This window comes from Pelodiscus sinensis, chromosome 1, assembly GCF_052426305.1.
Source record: "Pelodiscus sinensis isolate ZL-2025 chromosome 1, ASM5242630v1, whole genome shotgun sequence".
NCBI lineage: Eukaryota > Metazoa > Chordata > Testudines > Trionychidae > Pelodiscus > Pelodiscus sinensis.
Window position 1 is genome coordinate 13,738,144 of NC_143052.1, and position 20,957 is coordinate 13,759,100.

The 20,957-nt window shown below is 40.8% G+C and overlaps 1 protein-coding gene across 2 annotated transcripts in view; it reads left to right on the forward strand.

Annotated features, from left to right (window-relative positions):
• CELF2 (CUGBP Elav-like family member 2) overlaps positions 1-20,957 on the forward strand; it is a 495,286-nt gene that overhangs the window by 135,978 nt on the left and 338,351 nt on the right. The gene's annotated exons all lie outside the window — the stretch shown is intronic.

Below are 20,957 nucleotides of genomic sequence, written 5' to 3' on the forward strand. Positions count from 1 at the left end.
GTGTAGAAAACCTGGATTCTGGTCCCTGCTCTGCATGCTTCAGTACAGCAATTTTAAACCTTGATATTCTACATCCTACGCGTCTGCTCTACCCAGGGGGTTATCCCTTATAACCTCTGTCTGTCTTTCCAGATGTCTCTTTTGGAGCTGTTCAAATTTGTGACAGAAATTTAATATTCACAATGCTAAAGGGAGCATGAGACTGACTCTTTAGGCCAGAGGTTAGGTTACTCACCTGAGATGTGGAAGAACCAGCCTCCATTGGCTTGGTGTTCTAATTAATTATTTTATATACAATGGAAGAGTTCCTACAGGAGAGATTGAGAGTAATCTTCCCTAAAATAACTAGAGTCTGCTGTCGAGGGTGCTCATCTGGAATTAGCAGAAAAGGCAGAGCCAGGACTTGAATCTGGATCTTGTACAACTCAGATGAGTGCCCGTCCTATTCTGGAACAGGTTTCTCTCTCTTCCTTTCTCACCCCGCATCCCAGATTGCATTGTGGGCTTCAACAGCTTCTCCACAACAAAACTGTTGCTGAAACTGGGACTCTCCCATAACAAGTCTCAATTTTGACCAACTGACATTTTCTGCTGGAAGATCTGTTTCAGCAAAAATTTCCCAGCCTTCTTACCAGGCAGTGGAGGCTGCAAGAAAAAGAAAGAGGAAAGCAAAAATAAATAAAGCTCACATGGTTGTTGTTTTTTAACATCTTTTTAATCCATCGATGGAGGGAGGTGTGTTTTTGCATTAGTTGGTTTTTACAAAAAATAACTCGACAAAATACAACATTTAACTGGTACGTAATTCTAGAATGGTGTTGGATGGAAATAAAACTTCTGAAAAGCTCTATTGATTGTAGTGCAATTGCATTAGGTAAGCACCATTCATGTGCTGGTTTTGGTGCTAAGATAATTTGCAGTGATCTATTATCGGAGCTTGGTCCTGCCTTGAGGGCGGGGGGCTGGACTCGATGACCTCTCAAGGTCCCTTCCAGTCCTATTATTCTATGATTCTATGATTCTATGATTTTCTGTAATAAAGATGTCTTATTTTGTTATTGTTTAGGAAGTGCTCAGTTTCCAGGTACCTAAAGGATACCTGCATTGAATATCCCACCTTTTTATAAAGAAGGAATTCTGCTTAGACCAAAGGCCAGAATGGTTATTTCCAGTGGAGGACTGAATGTTAGTCATGAGTACTGATCCAGTCTCTTGATGTCCGGAACTTTGGATAAAAATGAGCTATTGATAATTTTTGGATTCAAAAACTTTTAACTCATCCACAATGCAATTATGTAAGATGGCAGTAAGTGATGTCTGAATGAGATTAGCAAGGCCGTCCTTGCTTTACAACACTAAAGGCTTGGTGGAAGAGGAGCAGGCCATTCACAGGGCGAGAGAAGAGTCTGTTCACTAACTAAAGGGAATTTCCAACAGGATTGTTTGGTATTTTATTTCATGAAAGTCAAAGATAATTGATTCATGAAATAAATGACCAGGCATGGCAATGTAATATTTGCATTTTGTTCAGCATTCCATCTTGTACTTGCTAGTTTTAAAATCTCCAAAATCTACTCTCCCCATGACTTTACAAGAAGTCAGTGAATATTTAAGAATAGAAATGGCTATCTACTGCCTAAATGCTTATATCCATCGAAATTAGTAAAAAATAAAAAAGTGTTCATGTTACAGGAAAACAATTTAATTTACAATTAATAGTATACAGCGTTTCATCTTTAATTGATTGGTAAATATTTCATACTGGCTGAACTTGGAAATATGGCACTATAAATTCCCAATAAATCTCATGCACCTGGTGGATTTATTCCAAATAACAGACATCTAAATTTGAGGTAAAGAGAAGTTCACTGTCAAATTGCAATAACAATAAAGTCAAATGCTTTCTGATTTCCTAAAGGTATTATAGTCAGTAAAGTCTTTTGAAACATGGGTGAATGTCAAAGAACATCCTAGGCACATGAGGTACATAAATATGTTTTCTGTTTGTTTTCTTTCGTTGATTGGTTGGTGTTTTTTAACAAAAATGAATGAAAAAACTACTTCTGTAATGTGGTGACCTATTTACTACATAATAAGACACATAAATAAGGATAAAAAGATTTGAAAGTATAGTATTAAAATCTGTGCAACTTAAACAGTATTGCAATTTGATAGCCTTGTTGGAAAGTTACCAGTACCTCTATTGACACAGGCTATGAGCGCTAAACAGCAGAGGTAGGACCAGATTTTGATTTGATTTACACCAATGTAAATAAGGAATATCTCCACTGATATCCGTGGTGGTGCAAACTACTGTGAGATGAATAACATCAATACAAAGTGGGATAGAAGCCCCTTTACATGTTTAAATTATTATCAGTCTGGAAATAGTGCATACAGTAACTGTGTGTGCATTCCAGTGTTCCCTCTACATTGCAAGGCAGCACAGGTTCACAAGTGATTAATCAGCCCTGCCCAGAAAGCTCCATGCACAGAGCCCTGAGCCTCTGATTGGGTGGGGCTGATTAATCACCTGGGAAGCTGTGCTGCCACCTAGCTTAGTGGGAACACTAGTGCGTACGTACATGCACATATGACCCAGACTCTTTTTTGCACGCAGGACTTTTTCATCATTTATGTAGGTAGCGCCATTTTAAGACTGCGTTATGTTATGCTTATACACACTTTTAAAGTTGCATTACAGGGACATTAGTATAAATGAGAATTAAATTCATGTACGTGATTGTCTGATTGCCCTGAAGCATCCACGTGCAAGTTATAGCGTGGAATGTGCCCACATAGTTCTAAAAGTGCCCTGTTTTATACCAAGAGAGTGACTGTGTATTCTAGGCAGACATACATACAAAAGCAGAAAATACAAGATCTGAGCACATAGTTGTTGCTGAAATATGCAAAATATTTGAATCATTAGAAGGATCAATGAGTGGTCAGTTTAATTTTTTCCCTGCAATGGCAAACAAATGGCTTAAAGAATATGCAGAGAACAATACATGCACTGGGCATTACTTGATGTTTCTTGCATAAACGATAATAGAGAGGTGCCCACTCCTGCCATCCTTACTTATGAGAGTAAATTTTCCTTGTGTTATAGTGCAAGTCAAGCCTTGTGAGCAAGGGTAGCAAGATTAGGCTCTCAAACACTATTGACACAGGCATAATCTACATTCCGGTTACTGGCAAGGAAGGTAGTTGTAACTGATGAGTATCGTAACACATTACCCTTCCGCCTCGCTCTCCCTAAAAAGGGAGCGACGAGGAGTCCTGTGGCACCTTAGACTAACTGAAGTGTAGGAGCATAAGCTTTCGTGGGCAAAGACCCACTTCGTCAGATGCACATCTGACGAAGTGGGTCTTTGCCCACGAAAGCTTATGCTCCTACACTTCAGTTAGTCTATAAGGTGCCACAGGACTCCTCGTCGCTTTTGCAGATTCAGACTAACACGGCTACCCCTCTGATACTAAAAAGGGAGGAGACTCTTCTTCTTTTGGTGAATTTGCGATACACCAATGATCCAATTACACTGTAAGTCCATTGGGGGCAGAGGCTACAAGACAGCAATACAAATAAATAATAACGTTTTGTGCTCAAATTTGAGAATTTGTGCCTCTAGGTACTTGGCTTCGAGTTAGCGAGGTAAAAGGATAACTGGTAAGCCTCACCCTTCGAGGCTTACCAGCTTCGTATAACTGGTAGGGGCTGGAGCAGCTCCCCACCCACTCCAGGCATGGTGGGCCCAGCCACTCCCCTTTCCCCCCAGCTGCCTCCCCAGCCCCCTCCCTCCCCAGCTGCATGTTCTACACTGGCTCCCTGGGGACAGGACTGGAGTTGCCGGTCCCACTCCCAGGGAGCCGACTGCAGAGTCCACAGCGAAGCCTTCTTCTCCTGCAGCTGCAGAGCCCACAGTGTGTGTAACCATATAATCATTGTGATTTTTAGTAGTTACGTGGTCACATTTTTAATTGCATTAAATTTGTGCCCAACATTTATCCATTTTGTAAGTAAATCCATTTGGATATTACGTTTATTAATATTTTCTAGTGGGATAGGTTTTGGATTTTTTAATGTGGCTGGTCTTTTCAATTTTGGTCTCATGGGGCTCCTTGGAAAATCTATAAACATTGTCATATGATTTAAAAAATTATCCGGTAATTGTCCTGTACATCCAGTAATGATATTTTGTTCATGTAGAATAGTCAATAGATCTCCAACAGGGGCAAGCAATATTTCCCCCTTTTTATAGGTAAGATAAATAATCCTCAGAGATGGAATTTAAGCACCCAAGACCAATAGTCTCCTTTGAATATCCCAGCCTCTCAGAAGTGTCCACTAATCATGGGTGTCTCGTTTGGGGGAGGGTTGAGTGGGTCCTGATTTTTAGACATCCCAAGGGCACATAGCTTCTATCAACATCAACTGGCATGCACACTCAGAAGTTCTGCAAATCTGTTAGGCCAGTGGGCTCATGGTGACATTGGGAAAAGGAAATCCTTAATCCCACATATATTTATGTTGCTGTGTTTTGAAGATGTAGGTTTTTGGTTTGTTTTTAAAGGGAATGACATTTTTGGTGAGAGGGAAGTGGAAAGGGATACATTTTGTTTTCCACAGAAACTCACTTCCAGCCTTACTGGGGTAAGAATTATTGGTCAGCTGGATTTATGGAAAGTCCCTTTTTGTACGATGTCATCCTGTTACGCACAGTATTCCTCTTAATCTAACCTCTTTAAAGACATAATTATTTCTGGGGATGATAATTAAAAATTATCAGTTTACACATTTTAGTTTTCCCAAATTGTTTTCCAGGAACATATGCTGAACGTGGCCTTTTGGTAATCTGTGAATAATAATGTGGGAGAGAGAAAAGGTCTGCTATAGGACTGTAGCTTTGCGTCATGGGAAACTGAATTGGTCTCACAAGAAGTGTTTGTTAATTTATCAGGAAATATTAATTTTTTTTGTATGCCTTTTCAGTTTCAGTAATAACCATTATCTCTCTTCTCCCCCTTCCTCCCCCACTCCCCTGCCAAGTCACTGTTCTGAGTAGATGACAGATATAGTCCCAGTCAGGAAGTTATTGCATTTTTTTATTATTATTGTTTTGACTCTTTTGAAATTAGACAACACTTCGTGCAGCACTGAGAGTGCTTCTTTCTAAATTCTGATTGGGCCTATCCCTGCTATATTATGACATCTATCAAGGTCACAAAATGAGGCATCTCCAATAGCGTAGGGCAAAATTTTCAAAGACATGTGAGTGCACGGCATTGCTGCAAAATCTATGACTGTTTGGCAAAGAGTCAAGTGTTTTAATGCTGGTGAGTGGAAGAAGGACTCCAGACTCAGTCCTGCGCTGATGGTACTATGGACTAGCATCGAATCTTTGGATATGTATACATCTATTTTGTGTCTTTATTTTTTTGTTTGATGCTTAAAGAGCCCCCAGAACTAGCAAATTCTGTCAAAACTGACAAGTACTGACTTGTTCTGAGTTTGTGCAGCACCTAGCACAGTTGGCCTTTGCCCCACAACCTGAGGCTAATGAGCCTCAAATAATAATAAAAAACTCATGTTCATAATTTAATATTTCTTCTAGACACAGAATTGCCTCCAGCATGTGCCATGATGCATGAGTCTAGTGAGGGGATCTGAGTGTGGGAAATCCTAACTGGATGTTTTGTGCCACTTTTACCACAAAATTCTAGTTTTGTTTAGCGGAAGCAGTAAAATGTTTATTTCGGATATGTACACACAAAGTCATTTGCTAATGAAGCACATCTGATGCTATATGAAGGTTACTTCCAAATACTGCAAAAGCAAGAAAGATTTTTAGCCTTTAAAATCCATAAACAAGATGACGTGGTTGACATTTGGCAGGTTCCTACTCCCCTATTGAGCTTTCAAAACAAAACAGTCACAAAGGATGTTTTAAAATTGCAGTGTCTCTGGTATTAAAAAACTCACTTTCCTGAGTGACTTTGCTAAAGTAAAATGTATAGTTTTAAGACTTAGGAGTAACTCAATTTGGGCATTATTGAAACCCGATGATTGAACAAAACAGTCTTTCTTAACAAGCACATTGTTCCCCAGGTTCAGAAGAGGATTTGCAATTTTTTTTTTCTTAATGAAAATGGAATAGCAAGGAAGTACATTTTGTAGACCCATTTCAGAAGTGCTAATGCAAAAGGCACTGTGATAATGAAAGCATAGTTTCTCTTGCAGATAAAGGAGAGTTGTTAAACATGTAATGACTGACAATGGTCACTTTTTTCCCACATTGTTACAAACTTTCTAAAAACTTTATAATAAAATGATTTGATATTTAAACATGGAAATTTTATTAATGTGTTTAGAGGTCAGTGTGGGAGATGTTAAAGATGCCCAGGAAATTATTTGTCCAAAATTATGAAGTTTCTTTGGTAGAATGCCATCAAGAGTGTAGGATTTTACTCTCCCCTAGGTGGTGCTTCAGAAAGCCTTTGAACTCTTAAAAGTGCTACATTACTTGGGCCTGGTCTATACTAGACAAGGCAAGTCAGCTTAAGGAATGTTATCCAGCTATGCAAAATGCATAACTAGACTCTGCTTACCTTAAGCCAAGCCGCCACCATATCTACACTGTGAGAGGCTGACCGGAGCACATGCTCCCATCTCCTTCCCTTACTCCTCACAGAACAAAGAGTATAGGATACTGGCAGGGACTGCCCTCAGCATTCAATTTGGGAGGGTCTAAACTAGATCCACTAAATCAAACCCTAGAAGATCGACCTCCGGTTTGTCGATCTTCTTTGTAGTGTAGACAGACCCTTGGGATCTTGTAGACCTAGCAAAGACCACTCACCTCAGGTGGACAATGGACACAGAGAGTTGAGTTGCACAGAAGATCAATTATATGGGCACTTGGTTATATGGAAATGGATTCCAAAGGTGTCATACACCTTAATTGAAACTCTGTATTACCCAAAGTTGAGGGACGTATCCCAAAGCTTGACAGCAGACATATGAAATGATAGATGACTGGCACCTTAGTTTTGGCTCTCCTAAAATCTGTGAAGACAATTCCTTTAGTTCCACAGTCCTTGAAGATCAGTTGTGAAATAATGAAGTAGTCTTTGACGTCTTCAGTGTTTGGTCTCTAAATGTGCCATTCTACTGGGCCTTCCTCTACAGTTTGCTCTTTAGGTTCCTTCGGAATTATTTCTTACCATGTCAAAAATTTTCTACAAAGACAAAGTTGAAAAGTAGAAACTAGTGTCTCCCTCAATCAGGTAACTATAAGCCATATAGCATTACAAAAGAGTTACCTGAAAGGTAGTATGAAGCTACAATGAAATATTAAAGTGTGGGTCCCATTATCTTCAAAACCTAAAGATTCTGTTATATTTAGAATTTTGTACATTTATTCATAATAGAACTTCACTTTAACTTAGGGAAAATTGGTTTCATTTTCTCTCCCTTGCATTAATAGCTATTAGAGTTGAAAATATGGCTTTATACATATCATTAAAGTACACCTAAGTAACTTGCAATTGACAATTAACTCAGCATGGGTAATACATTATCATAACATTTTCTCCTGATAGGTTTGTCTTTTAAAAGGCACAAGAAAAGACAAAGGACACGTTTGTAAGACCTGCACTAAAGCAATTCTTGTTTTAATTGTTCATATTTTATACATTATCTCAGTAAAAAAATGTGTATACATATTATAGAAAACCATTCCAAACATTTCTTTCTGAGATTTTGACAATGTATGAGTGTGATAAGAAATTGTATATGTGTTTTATAGATCATACATATATGTAGATGCTGTGGGGAACACACAGAGAGAGAGAGAGAGAGAGAAGAACTAAAAAGATCAAATCTGGATTTCAAGAACCCTTAAAGTTCAGTACTGTGTGGTGCTGAGACTTCTTTGCCGAATAGGGGGTAAATAATGCCATTTCTTAATAGGATTTCAGAGTAAGGCACTGTACACTTTCACCTACAGAGTCATAGTAAAATGTGGTAGCATTCTGAAATTTAAACCATTGTTATTGAAATTCAGAGTGCTTGCTCTCTCTGCATAGTGACCAATGAATGCCTGCTTGCAGCACTTAGTTTAAACGTTACTATGGCAATAGACACCCTGATGGAATTTGAATGCAGCCAATGGGCATTGACCTTATCCTGTCAAAGCATGTAAGAGGCAATGTGGGCAACACTGGCTTTGGAAAAATCGGTCACATTTTATCTAGGACACTTCATTTATTATCATATATTGAGTTGTAGAATTGTAGCTCAAACAGCTACAGTATTATATGTTTTAGCTGAGTAGCTAGAAATAGAACTGACCACTGTAGGGTGCATGAATATTACTCTGATACTTTAGAAGGAAGAATGCTAAACATCCACTCTATGCCCCATATTTTTTTAAAAAACTTGTTCTCAAAAGTGTGTGTGTGATGATCTAGAGATTAGAGGTCAGGAGATTTGACAATATGCTTCTGTTTAGAGCATGCTTAACTTAAAGAATGTACAGAAACACAGCAGAAATCAACAACAGTTTGATATTTGAGTGCAGTACTTCCTAACCCATTTCTTCCCCTCAGTCAAAAATCCCAGCTTGAAAATTCCTTAAAAATACCCTTATGCAAACCGTAAATATGAAAGTCAAGTAAGTCCAAAGGAGATTTATCATCCTCTAATTCTTCATTCGTCTTATTAATAATGATGTTGATTCCTCTAGAAACAAAACAAAAAATTCTATAAAGATTTGGTGAGCTTTTGTATTAGGAAAATGTAACACATTGAATGAGTATAAAACAATTATGGGTCTTACTATCAAAATTACCTATGTCAAATTTACCAGAATGAAACTCTTGCTATTTAGCTCCCTAATAGTGATGCATAATTCTTTGCAACCAAAAGATGTAATGAAAATAATTTGATCAACTTGTACTGCATAGAGAATTTTGTGGGAGCAGCAGAATATCATAACCCAAGTCAAAAATAGGTTTTCCTGACCTTGTGTTTCAGAATAGCAGAGATCCAGGGCTTCAAAGAACTTCTAAATGGAGTGCAGTTGAACTGTGCTAGGAAGAATATGAAATAATGTTCTGTTTTTTATAAATGGTCTATCTGTAGCCAAAAATTCTTTGGACAGGACTTTGCCAAATGGTTCAGACTACATAAATAAAACTGTCCGGCTCTGGGAAGGTCTAGGCTGTGTTTTTGGTCTGTTTTACAATGAGGCAGATAACTTAGCTTTCATTAATAATGCTTATTGTTTAACCATTTCCCAGCACTCTGCCTCAAACCTGGTGACTTACAAGTCACCTGTGGCTGGAGGTCTGACTGCAGCTAGGGAACATGGAGGCTCCAGTAGGGGCTAACAACATCAGTATGTAACCAAAGGTGAGGGCAGACTTCTATATCCCATGCTGAAACCTGTGCCACTATGTCGTGCTGCTATTTTTAGCCATGCTAGCTAGATGACAGGTATAACCATATTTTCGGCTATAGTTTAGCCATATTTTAACACTGGTAAGCTCTTCTTTTTAGTTCTGACAGTAAATCCAATCCAGAGTTTCATTAAACAGTAAGCAGATATATGCTGACAGTGGTAGTCTATTGGTCACTCTGGAGTGGGAATCCAAAATTTTAGTATTTGAAAGTGCACAATTTCGATTCTTGGATGCCAGCGTTCATCTGTTGACTGAGTATTGTGCTATCATAAGTTAGTGGGGCACCAACCCCCAGGTAAAGACTTTTGGCAATGATCCATTTAGATAGAAATCATACATCACCTTGTGAATCTCCTCTTTTTCAAGAAACTTGTTTCTCTTCCTAGAAAGCACAAGCATCATCACTCAGGTCTTGACCCAAAACCCAGTGGTCAGTGTAAGTGTGACCATTGACTTCAATGGGCTTTGGATCAGCTGCTTTCTACTTCAAGAATAAACCCAACAGGTAGAAAAAGCAAAGTTGCAAATGTCATGACTTTCCAGCTGCCAATGAGGCAGCATGGTGTTTATATCGGGGGGCTCTAATTTTTTCATAGTGTAAACTGTATTTGGATACAAAAGTTGTCCCATGAACTGTCTCTTCTCAGGCAAGCCAAGACTCCTAAATCAGCAAGAAGTTCTCTCCAGACCACTCATGGTCCATAGACCAGCCTTCAAAAATGTGTTGCCTTAGCTGGATGTTCGTTGGTATAATCTAGGTATGATATACAGGAAACCCTCACCAGAAGGTTCCTGGTACTACCACAAATGGCAAAATTCTCATATCCTTGGAGCCGCAGATCCCAGCACCTGCAGTAACCCTGGAGCTCCTGAACTCACTGTGCAGTCAGGAGCTGGTGGGAACATGCCACAGGGGGTGGACACGGCAGCAAACCCACTACAGCTGCTAAGAGCCATGGGGAACTCACTCTGGCCCTCATCCCCCTCCCCAAGCCGGGAGACATCTGTGAATATGTGGAACCAGGAATAGTGGTTCCACAAATTGCATTGGGGTCTCCTGTAGTACAATATCAAATATGTGACAAATAGAAATCAAAGAGCCCCAGTGAAATGGAAGCACCACGGTAAACTGTGTCAGTTATGTGCTTGCTCACTCTTCCTAAAATGCTCCTGTAGAAGCAGATCTTTCATAGAATCGTATAACCATAGAGCTGGAAGAGACCTTAGAAGACCATCAAGTCCAGCCCCCTGCCCAAGGCAGGACCAATCCCAATTAAATCAACCCAGCCAGAGCTTTGTCAAGCTGAGACTTAAACACCTCTAGGGATGGAGACTCCACTACTTCTCTAGGTAACCCATTCCAGTGCTTCACCACCCTCCTAGTGAAATAGTTTTTCCTAATATCCAACCTGGACCTCTCCCACCACAATTTGAGACATTGTTCCTTGTTCTGCCATCCATCATTACTGTGAACAGCCTTTCTCTATCCTCTTTGGAACCTCCCTTCAGGAAGTTGAAGGCTGCTATCAAATCCCCCCTCACTCTTCACTTCTGCAGACTAAATAGACCCAACTCCCTCAGCCTCTCCTCGTAGGTCATATGCTCCAGCCCCCTAATCATTTTGGTCGCTCTCCACTGGACCCTCTCCAGTGCGTCCACATCCTTCCTGTAATTGGGGGCCCAGAACTGGACACAATACTCCAGATGTGGCCTCACCAGAGCCGAGTAAAGAGGAATCTTTCCCACTAGCCAGGGGATAAAATGGTGTCCTTGGCCTCTGTTTTTCTGAGGCTGGAGAGAGATGGCAGGAGACATATCGCTCGATCATTGTCTTCGGTCCACCCTCTCTGGGACACCTGGTGCTGGCCACTGTCGGTAGACAGGATACTGGGCTAGAAGAGCCTTTGGTCTGACCCAGTACGGCCGTTCTTATGTTCTATGTTCACTACTCTTCTTCCTTTCTGCTTCTGATTGCTTGTGTTCTCTGGGAAATGTTTTTACTGTTGTTTCATTATTTAATGCATCCTAATTTTAACTAAGTATTGTTGTGCATTAAACATGAGTAGTATTGTACCAAGCCACGGCAACACAGCACCTGGCGAGACTCACTTGGTAATTTATATCCTGAAAGCGCCTAGGAAAGTGTGTTCTTTTTTTGAACTGTAATAAGGCTGAAATCACAACTGCCTCAGTTTGCAACATTATGAGGCTGTTTCCTGATGGGGCTACAAACTGTGTGCTACAAGTAGTGCTTGGGAATGATTCTTGGATGAGTGGTCCTCTCTGTAGAGATGGAAGTTTAGGAAGTTTTTGTCAGATGATGACTTATTTTCTTCTTATTCTGGGAACACCCAAAAAGAACAAAAAAAAGTTTCTGGTGCTTTATCTATTCAGGATCTTTCAGGATGTCCATGGCTGTGATATCTGAGCACCTAATTTGAAGCTTATTCAAATTACTTGGGATTACAAAATAGCAGAATCTCATGAGATGAGAGGTCCTGTAGGAGCGTTCTGAGTTCTAGCTGAGCCCAAAATAAAGTATTTCCCCACTTTTGTTTTGTATTAATCTAGACTGAATTTTGAAAAGGACTCAGAATTTGCCTAGGTGCTCCCATTGAAGTTAGTGGGAATTTTACTATTACCGTAAGTTAAATGGAAACAGGCTTAGGCCAGCATTTTTGAATATTTTTTAAACTCTCACCATAGATATTTCTCACATGCTTGTTCCTACAGTTTGTGAAAAAATGACTCTTGGTTCAGCTGCAGTAATCAGCAACTTAACTCCAACTGGAACTGACAGGGACTTGCATGCCAAATAAATGTATATGTGTGTCTGTGTGTTTGTGTGTAAATTAACCTCCAGTTGGGTGAGATTGAAGTTGCTACTAAATTTCACAGACTTCTCGCTGGTGCCCTCTGATGTTTCTCTCTCCTAGGAGAGGTGTTACATGGTCAGCCATGTGGTATGGTAGTCTTCCAAATTAATGTGTTGTAGCAGATCTTTGCATGAAGGAACTTTGTTGTCCTTGAATACCCTGTGGAAATTCAACCAGTCATTTAGCATAATATTAAGTATGCAGCAATAATTATCAAGAGAAAACCTGTCCTTTACTAAAGTCTATTATGTTCAATGAGAAATGGAAAACTCTTGTCTTACCAAAAGATTACAATAGATTTTGGAATAAAAGACCAAATAACACAATTGTAATTCAAGCAGTCTGCCAGGAAAACACAACTCATTTTGTGACAATCAGATTCACAGCCCAGACGCTAACCTTTCCTTTCCAAACTGCTGCCCTAGTACCCTTCACTCCATCATCGTGTTCTCGGCTGTTGCTACAACTCCTTTCCTTTTCTCCTTCCTTCCTTATTCCTTTAGTACATTGATGACCCCCAGTCAACGCTTCAGGCAGCAGAGTAAGCCTGGCTTAGCTTATTATGTACTGGTTCATTAACAGTAATCTGCTGTTGTTTGAGCTGTTGTCTGCACGGTCCATCTTCTCTGAAGTCATCTTACTACAGTTATGGACCACCTACTGGAATTTGCAGCACACACTATGGCAGGGGTGGGCAATAATTTTTGACCAGGAACCACTTCAGAAATTTTTGAAGTGGCCCCAAGCCACCCTGGAAGGGGCGGAGCCTCAGGCAGAATGGGCAGGGCCAGGACACTTTTGTGCTTCCCCATCCACAGACCCTAATTGGTCTTGGGGGTGGGGTAGCGTACAAAGTCTTTGCCCCCGCCCCCCCCCCCCGAGAGAACTGCCAGCTGTTTAGAACAGCTGGCAGTTCCCTCTAGATGCCTGTGCCCCTGGCAGTGGGAGGAGACTTCACATGCTCCCCCCTGCTGCCCCAAGGTCAATCAGGGCCTGGGAAGAGGAAGTATGTGAAGTCTCTTGTTCCCTGCCCTTGCCATGCAAGAGGGCGCAGCTCTTAGAGTCAACCGCGAGCTGAGCAGCTGGAGGTTGACTTTAAGTGTTGAGCCCCTCGTAGGGCGGGAGGAGACTTCACGCACTCCCCTGCCCCCAGGCCAATCAGGGCTTGGGGCCAGGGGGCGAATGCAAATTTCCTCTTGCACAGCCAGGAGCACACGGTGCTTCTAAGCACTGTGCACCACTTGCAAGGCGGGGGCAGGGCGGGAAGAGACTTGGGGGAAGAAATTGGCCTGGGGGAGCGGCAGGGCGTCTGCGAGCCGGATCAATTTGCTTAGTGGGCTGGATGTGGGCCGCAGAGGTCCTTTTATCCACCCTTGCACTATGGTAACTTAACCCTGCACCTCCTGGAGCTCCCCAGTAGGAGTAGGAAGGCTGTAGGGAATGCAGGATTGGATCTGCTTCAGTCTTAGTGTAGGTACCTCCACATGGAGCCTCAGCCTCAGAAAATGGACACACCGTTTGTGTAAGCTGCTGTGAATGCCACATTCCACTGGGATGATGCTGAATTTGTTTCTTTTGATTCTGAATGGGCATAATGCCTCCAGTGCGCAAATCATGAACACACATTTTCTAGATGCATAGCCACTCCATGTAAACAGCACTTATGAGGCAAAATATTAACGAAGAAAATACCATCCCAGCATATGTTACCCCAGCGGTGGTAGTATGATAAAACACTCATGTGCCAAGAATTTCTTTCTTTTTCTGAAGCTGATTGTTATTAACATCGTTTTTCACTGTGGACCTTTTTGAAGTGTACTGCGAACACGGAGTGTCTGGCGTTGGGAACGTGTGTGTAACTTTGGCATATATGAAACAGCATCATTAATCTCCGCTTGTAATTGACATCAAACAAAAGGGCCAAAAAACTCCCTTTGTTCTTGAGCACAAAGGGTGTTTGTTTGCTCAGGGTACGTGAAAGGCCCCATGAAGTCCAACTGAAGATCTTTAATGAATTTGGCAGTCTCCAAGCTGTCTGTCCTACAGAGTAATCCTAATGACAGAATCATCACACAGCATTTAACAGAATGTGACAGAAGAATCTCTGTTTGAACGAGACTGCGGGGAGGAGGGGGAGGGGGACGGTATTCAGCTATTACACCACAGAGCAGGCCCTTAAGGTCATTTCTTTCTCACATGGTCAATGGGTGCTCTTATGTGTCTAAAAACCTGGAAAATCTGTGTTTTCAGGCACAGATTCTTAACCCTCCCACACACGGGAGTAGGATCCGAATTAAAGCAGGAGGGGATTTATGCCCTGGATTGGGGAGTTAGGAGTTTGGCTGCTTTCTTGTTTATGGTTTGTAACAATGCTATTAGTACACTTGATTCTGTAGCAGTCAAATTCCCTACCCTCTGGGTATTTAGAATCTGATTGAAACTGATATTACAGTGATATAAGGGGAATAGGTACCAACTCCTAATGGAGAATGGTAGAGAGAGGGATACAACTCAAGGAAAGAGCCTCTTTAGGCAGCAGCTCATTTAGCATTACAAATATTTGAGCTGTCATGTTACATTAACTTAGTGGGAGGTTATTTTAGTGGCTAACCTTTTTTTTTTTTTTTTTTTTTTTTTTTTAAGTTGAGCACAATTGCTGGTAGCACACAAGTGTTAAAAACAAATGTGTCCAAAATGCACGGCTAGGGAATACCACAGGGGTTGTTGCATTGGGTAGTGACGGCTGAAAGTGTAATGTTGACAGACCACAGTCACCTGTGGGCAGAATCGAACCTGGGTCTTATGGAGCTTAATGCATGAGCATCTACCACATGAGCTAAAAGCCAGCGGGCTGCTAGCTAAGGCTGTAGAGCAGACTTATTAGTCTTTCTGTTAGTGGGCTTAGTGCCAATAGACAGAACAGTGAATTACAACCAGGAGGTGTGTGGGTTACATTAGCATTAAGTAAACTGTTTACGTTAAATCAATGGTGTTTGTATCAGAATGTCCGTTATTTTGGAATGTTTTTGATGGATGTGACAATGGGGAGTGACCATGTACAGATTAGTTATCTGTATGAGATGAACATTTCAGAGAAATGATTCTCAGCTCTTCCACTGGCTCAGGGTGTGTGTGTCGGGGCGGAGACAGAACTTGAACAACTCCTATAATATAGTCTCCTTCTGTACAATGGAGAGAATCATATTTACCAGTTGCAATGCTTAATTACTTAATTTTTATAAAACCCTTCAAAATCTTCAGACGAAATGTGCTTCCTAAGTGCAGAAAGGAGGAGAAGGAGGAGGAGGAGGAAAGGTTCTTTGGGCATTGTAGTGACTTTAGTTTCTTCATGACATGAGTCAAATCTTTCCTGATGCTGAACACACATGCAAAAATACATTCAAATGTCAGATACTGCAGATGTTCCCACAGGACTGAACCATACTTGCTGGCCCAGTTGATACCAAGCCAGTTGCCAGACAAAACCATAATGAGCCATTATAGTGTCAGGGTGCATAGGTAGGATTTGAAGTAACTTACAATGACACAGTAAAATTTTTATCTGGAAATTTATACTTCTCTGCCTGGCATCACTAGATGAAATAATTGCTCATTTTATCTTCTGGTTGTAGAGAGTGTTGTATGATCTAAAACTGCCATCCCTATTTACCATTCCCCCTTATCAAGTCAGATGTCAGAAATCAGGTGTCTTAATGCTTCTGTGACAAGAACAAGGGCATTAAGGACTGAAGGCTGTTACAAAATTGGCTCAAGGTTTTACAAGATCCATCTGGGAACGTGGGCACTAAACGAGCCATAACATTCATCCCATGAGGTAGCAGTGGGGATTAGGGATGTAAGCGACTAGTCGACAAGCCAGGTTTATTGGGTAGTCGAGTCACTGCTTGACTAGTTGTTTCCCCTTCACCCCGCTGCCTCTGATGCAGAGGCAGCAAGTGGGAGGGGGAGCAGGTTACCCCCCTGCACCGTCTCTACAAAGAGGCGGGGAGGCAGAGGTGCAGCAGGGAAAGCGGCGCAAGCAAGTCCCAACTGCTGCGCCTCTGCCTTTTAAATGTAGTAAGAGCAGCCTGCGGGTGGCTCTTACCACATTTAAAAGGCAGAGGCACAGCCGAGAGAGAGAGCACCTCCCCCCCTTCTTTACTAATAGAGTAGTCGATGGAAATTCCATTGACTACTCGATTAGCTGATTAATCAAAATTTAACATCTCTAGTGGGGATTCTGCAACATTGGACCCAAAGTGGAAAATGCCATTTTGGAATGCTTATTTTCCCTTGTCATTTCTATAAGACGTGTTATGCAGATTTGCCTTTTTGAGGATATTATAAAACTAACAGTGATTTTCATAAAACTATTGAACAAAGAGCAGGAGTATATTTCATCACCACCAGCAAAAAATCAGTGATTTCTGGTCTTCACGCAAGCTACTCAAGCCAATTAGCATGAAATTTAATTTGCATTAATCAGCACAAGGTCAGCAAGAAATTAACTTGAGGGTGTGGGTTTCACATATAACAATTTACAGAGGAGGGGGACTGTCCCTGCAGGGTGCTGAGGTGGTATTCAAGATGCTCAGCAGTTTGTAGGTTTGGGCTCTTGAAAGAGAATAGAAAAGTGGTGGGGGCAGGACTATGGAATGTTTTGGGCCCAAATGATTATGGTGTAGTTAGAAATCACTCCAGGCAGTTTAATATATTAAGAGATTTTAACAGACCTCTTGCTATTTCCTTGCTAAGACCTTCCAGGTGGTGTTTTCCTCGCAACAGATGGTAACATTGTTAACACCTAAGGGCTCTGTCCAGCAGAACATACATGCTGTCTTCTTCCATGTGGAGATGGGGACTGTATAGTGGATCAAAAGTTTCAAGACCTTCAGTGTGCAGCTGGGAAGTACATCTCCTCCTCCAGATCCACAGCAGTGTCTTCCACACCTCTGGGGTGGAAAGAGCTTATGCAATTGACTCATTTCCTCTTAAATACTCCCTGTTTGGATTGTGTGTTTAACTTATGCTGAGATCATGGTCTTTTATTCCAGAGCAATACCCCTTCCATAGATCTAGGTCCTTTTCTGGAGCTTCTTGCAATGGTATCTGCCCACCAGGAGTGTATGGGACATGGGAAGAGATTAAAGGAATATTCTACAGTCCTTGGGTGAGCTGGCAGGATTCCTGGGGTGAGTGGAGGACATTTATTCATATCCCTGACAGAACTGCATTTCAGAGTTGTTGGCCCTGGACATGTACAGCCTGAAGTACATGTTTTGTTTGCCAGAGAACAACCTGTTCCTCTCCTTAAGACATTTAGGGACATGCTAAGCATATTTCCATATGTCCTACTGATGAGTCCAGTAGCCTTGGAAAGGGGTGAACCTTGAGCAAAATTACATGGCCAGTTCCTAGAAGAAGTGGCCATACAGTCTTACAAGGCTCACCAAAGTCTTCACAGCTATAGCATCACAAGGAGATAAATCCTTGGGACAGGATAAAGCAGGGCTACAGCCGAAATAAGCTACCCAGCTTCAGCTATGTCAATTATGTAGCATAAGTCGAAATAACATATTTTGGCTTTTGGTGCTGTCTACACAGCAGGAAGTCTGAGTTAGAGCACTCTTCCTCCAACTTACCTTACTCCTTGTAAAATGAGGGTTATAGGAGTTGGAGTAAGAAATCCTCCGTCTCGCCATTATTTTGACATTATGACGAAATAACTGCTTGTAACGTAGACACTGATTATGTTATTTCTGAATAACATCAGTTATTCCAAAATAACGCTGCTGTTTAGACATAGCTTAAGTGTTGGACAGTACCGGTGACCCTGGGCATCAGATAACACCAGCTGGAGATTGTGTTTTGAAAACTGGTACTTTGATAGATCAAGGACCATTTAGCAGAACAAAACCTAAACATGGGCAAGAATTTCAAAGCTGATAAGTGATTTTTAATGTCTCCATTTTGGGGTGCTCAAGTTTAGACACCTTAAAAGGGACAAAACTTTCAAAATCTGCTGAGCATCTAGTAGCTGAAAATCCAGTTCCTTTATTAGAGCTCAACTTAAGCATGAAAAAATATGGACACGTTTAAAATCATTAGCCACTTTTAGGTTTGGGCATAAATATTAACTATATGAAGCAGGAGAGAGGAACCTGAAATCAAACTGAAGATTTATATACCAGACACTTCCTTTTTATGTAACCAATCCTAATACTTAAGAAAATATGTCTAGCATTTAAAGACTTATAAAAGTGAATGATCATTATTTGATAACATGCAGTAGAATTAATTAGAGAGAAGTTACTGAAACAAGTGTTTATAGTTGCTTGATTATGAAATTTTTACAGTTTTTCTTCTAGCTCTTAATCGGTTTTTGTTTTATGGTAACTATATAGAAATGGATCACTTCCTTTTGTTTTAGTCTCTTCAGTGCACGTATAGTATATAATATATGTCTGAAAATTTTCATCTTCCTCCTCCAAAGTTTTATGTCTAGAATTATAGCACTCATCTATTTAGGAATCCTCAACTACCCAGAAGATTTTTTTTTTCCTGAGTCACTTGAAGTTTGGCTTCAATCTTTTTCCTTTGTATGTAGGTCTCTTGAACTAACATGTCATTTGCTGCCATCATATGGTTCACTCTGCTTGTACATTATATCCCTTTTCCCACCCTTGCATATTTATATAGTAAGCTCTTTGGGGCAGGTTCTCTGCACAGTACCTAGCACGATGGGGTTACATCCTCAGTTGGTCCCTAGGCACTATCATAGTAAACTTTAAAGAAAGAGACAGAATGATCATTCTAGATTTACAGGAAAAATAGAAGGGGGACATGATAGCGGTTTTCAAATATCTAAAAGGGTGTCACAAGGAGGAAGGAGAAAATTTGTTCCTCTTGGTTTCTGAGGACAGAACAAGGAGTAATGGGCTTAAAGTGCAGCAGGGGAGGTTTAGATTGGACATTAGGAAAAAATTCCTAACTGTCAGGGTGGTCAAATATTGGAATAAATTGCCAAGGGAGGTGGTGGAAACTCCCTCTCTGGAGATATTTAAGAACAGGTTAGATAGACATCTGTCAGGGATGGTGTAGACGGAGCTTGGTCCTGCTTTGAGGGCGGGGGGCTGGACTCTATGACCTCTCGAGGTCCCTTCCAGTCCTATGATTCTATGATTAAGACTAAAGTGACAAACAGAGGCTAGAGATACCATTCCTGCCCATCCTGGCTAATAGCCATTGATAGACTGATCCTCAATGGATTTATCTACAGGTTGAACCTCTCTGGTCTGGCAACATCCATCATCCAGCATGATTTTATTTAGCCAGATGTCTACTTATCATGGGTGTGCCTAAATTTCCTGTGGTCCCATGAAGTTTGTTTACAGTCTCTAGTCCTGAATCTTTTTGTTCTGTGCTGTTGTTTAGCTCTAATTTACCCCTAAATGTTTTCTTAGAGTGTAGTAAGCAGTGAAAGTGTTAATAATGTTATGAGACAATATTGACCTCCTCTGGTTTAGCAAATTCTCCAGTGTGGCATCAGCCAGGTCCCAAGGGTGCTGGACTAAAGATGTTCTTTAGTACTTTATTGAACCCAGTTAAAGTCCCGTTCTTCACAACATCTTCTGGCAAGAAGTTCCACGGGTTGACTGTGCATTGTGTGATTAAATACAATGATCATGTGATGTCATATGGTTTACGATATACATGGCAGAGCCAAAAGCAACAATATCAGGTCTTTGCCCATGAAAGCTTATGCTCCAATAAATCTGTTAGTCTGTGCCACAGGACTCCTTGTCACTTTTGCAGATTCAGATTAACACGGCTACCCCTCTGATACGTGACGCAATATAGGAATTGTAGCCAGTTAAAAATAAAGATATCCTAGTTTAGGATGTGCAAGTGTTCTATTTATATCAAAGATAGTTTGTTTTCTATTTCAAGTCACAGATTGTAAGTGGAAGTTGTCATCACTCAGTTGTAGCTCTCTGTTTGCCCCAGCTATTTCACTCTGTGCCTTTGATCTGCTTTCTTCTATTTTTTTTTCTTTATCTGCTGGTTGGATGCTATTATGATATGTAGACCCTTCTAAATAAATTATTAACTTTGAAGGAGTGGAGGATGTATAAATTCACAACATGGCCAGTTATCTGTTTCTAGTCAGGAAATATCTTTAAAATGTGCAGATTTATCATGTTCAAAATGGTGATTTGCCATGACTGCATCTTTTTTTTTTTTTTTTAAAAAACTGTTTCAAAAGAACGACTGAAGCACATGATTTAAGAAACTTTTATTTAGTTCCTTCTGGTGCCTCTGTCCTCCAGCTGCAGAGATGATCTGCATCAGCTCTGTTGAACGGGAGAGCATGTCATCTCACAGAGAGGAAGGGCTATGGCAGGAAACTTAAAACAAATCTTCTCCTGCTGCCTTAATAATTATTCTTACCATTTACACAGAGTTTTACATCACCCAAGTGCTTTACGTACAATATTTAATCTTCATTACTCTCCATATGTGTTGCATAAAAAAGCCTCTGCCTCAGCTCACTAGATTTATATACATGGATTTTCTAAAGCTACACCAAACTGTAAGGTCTAAGGTTTTAAATTA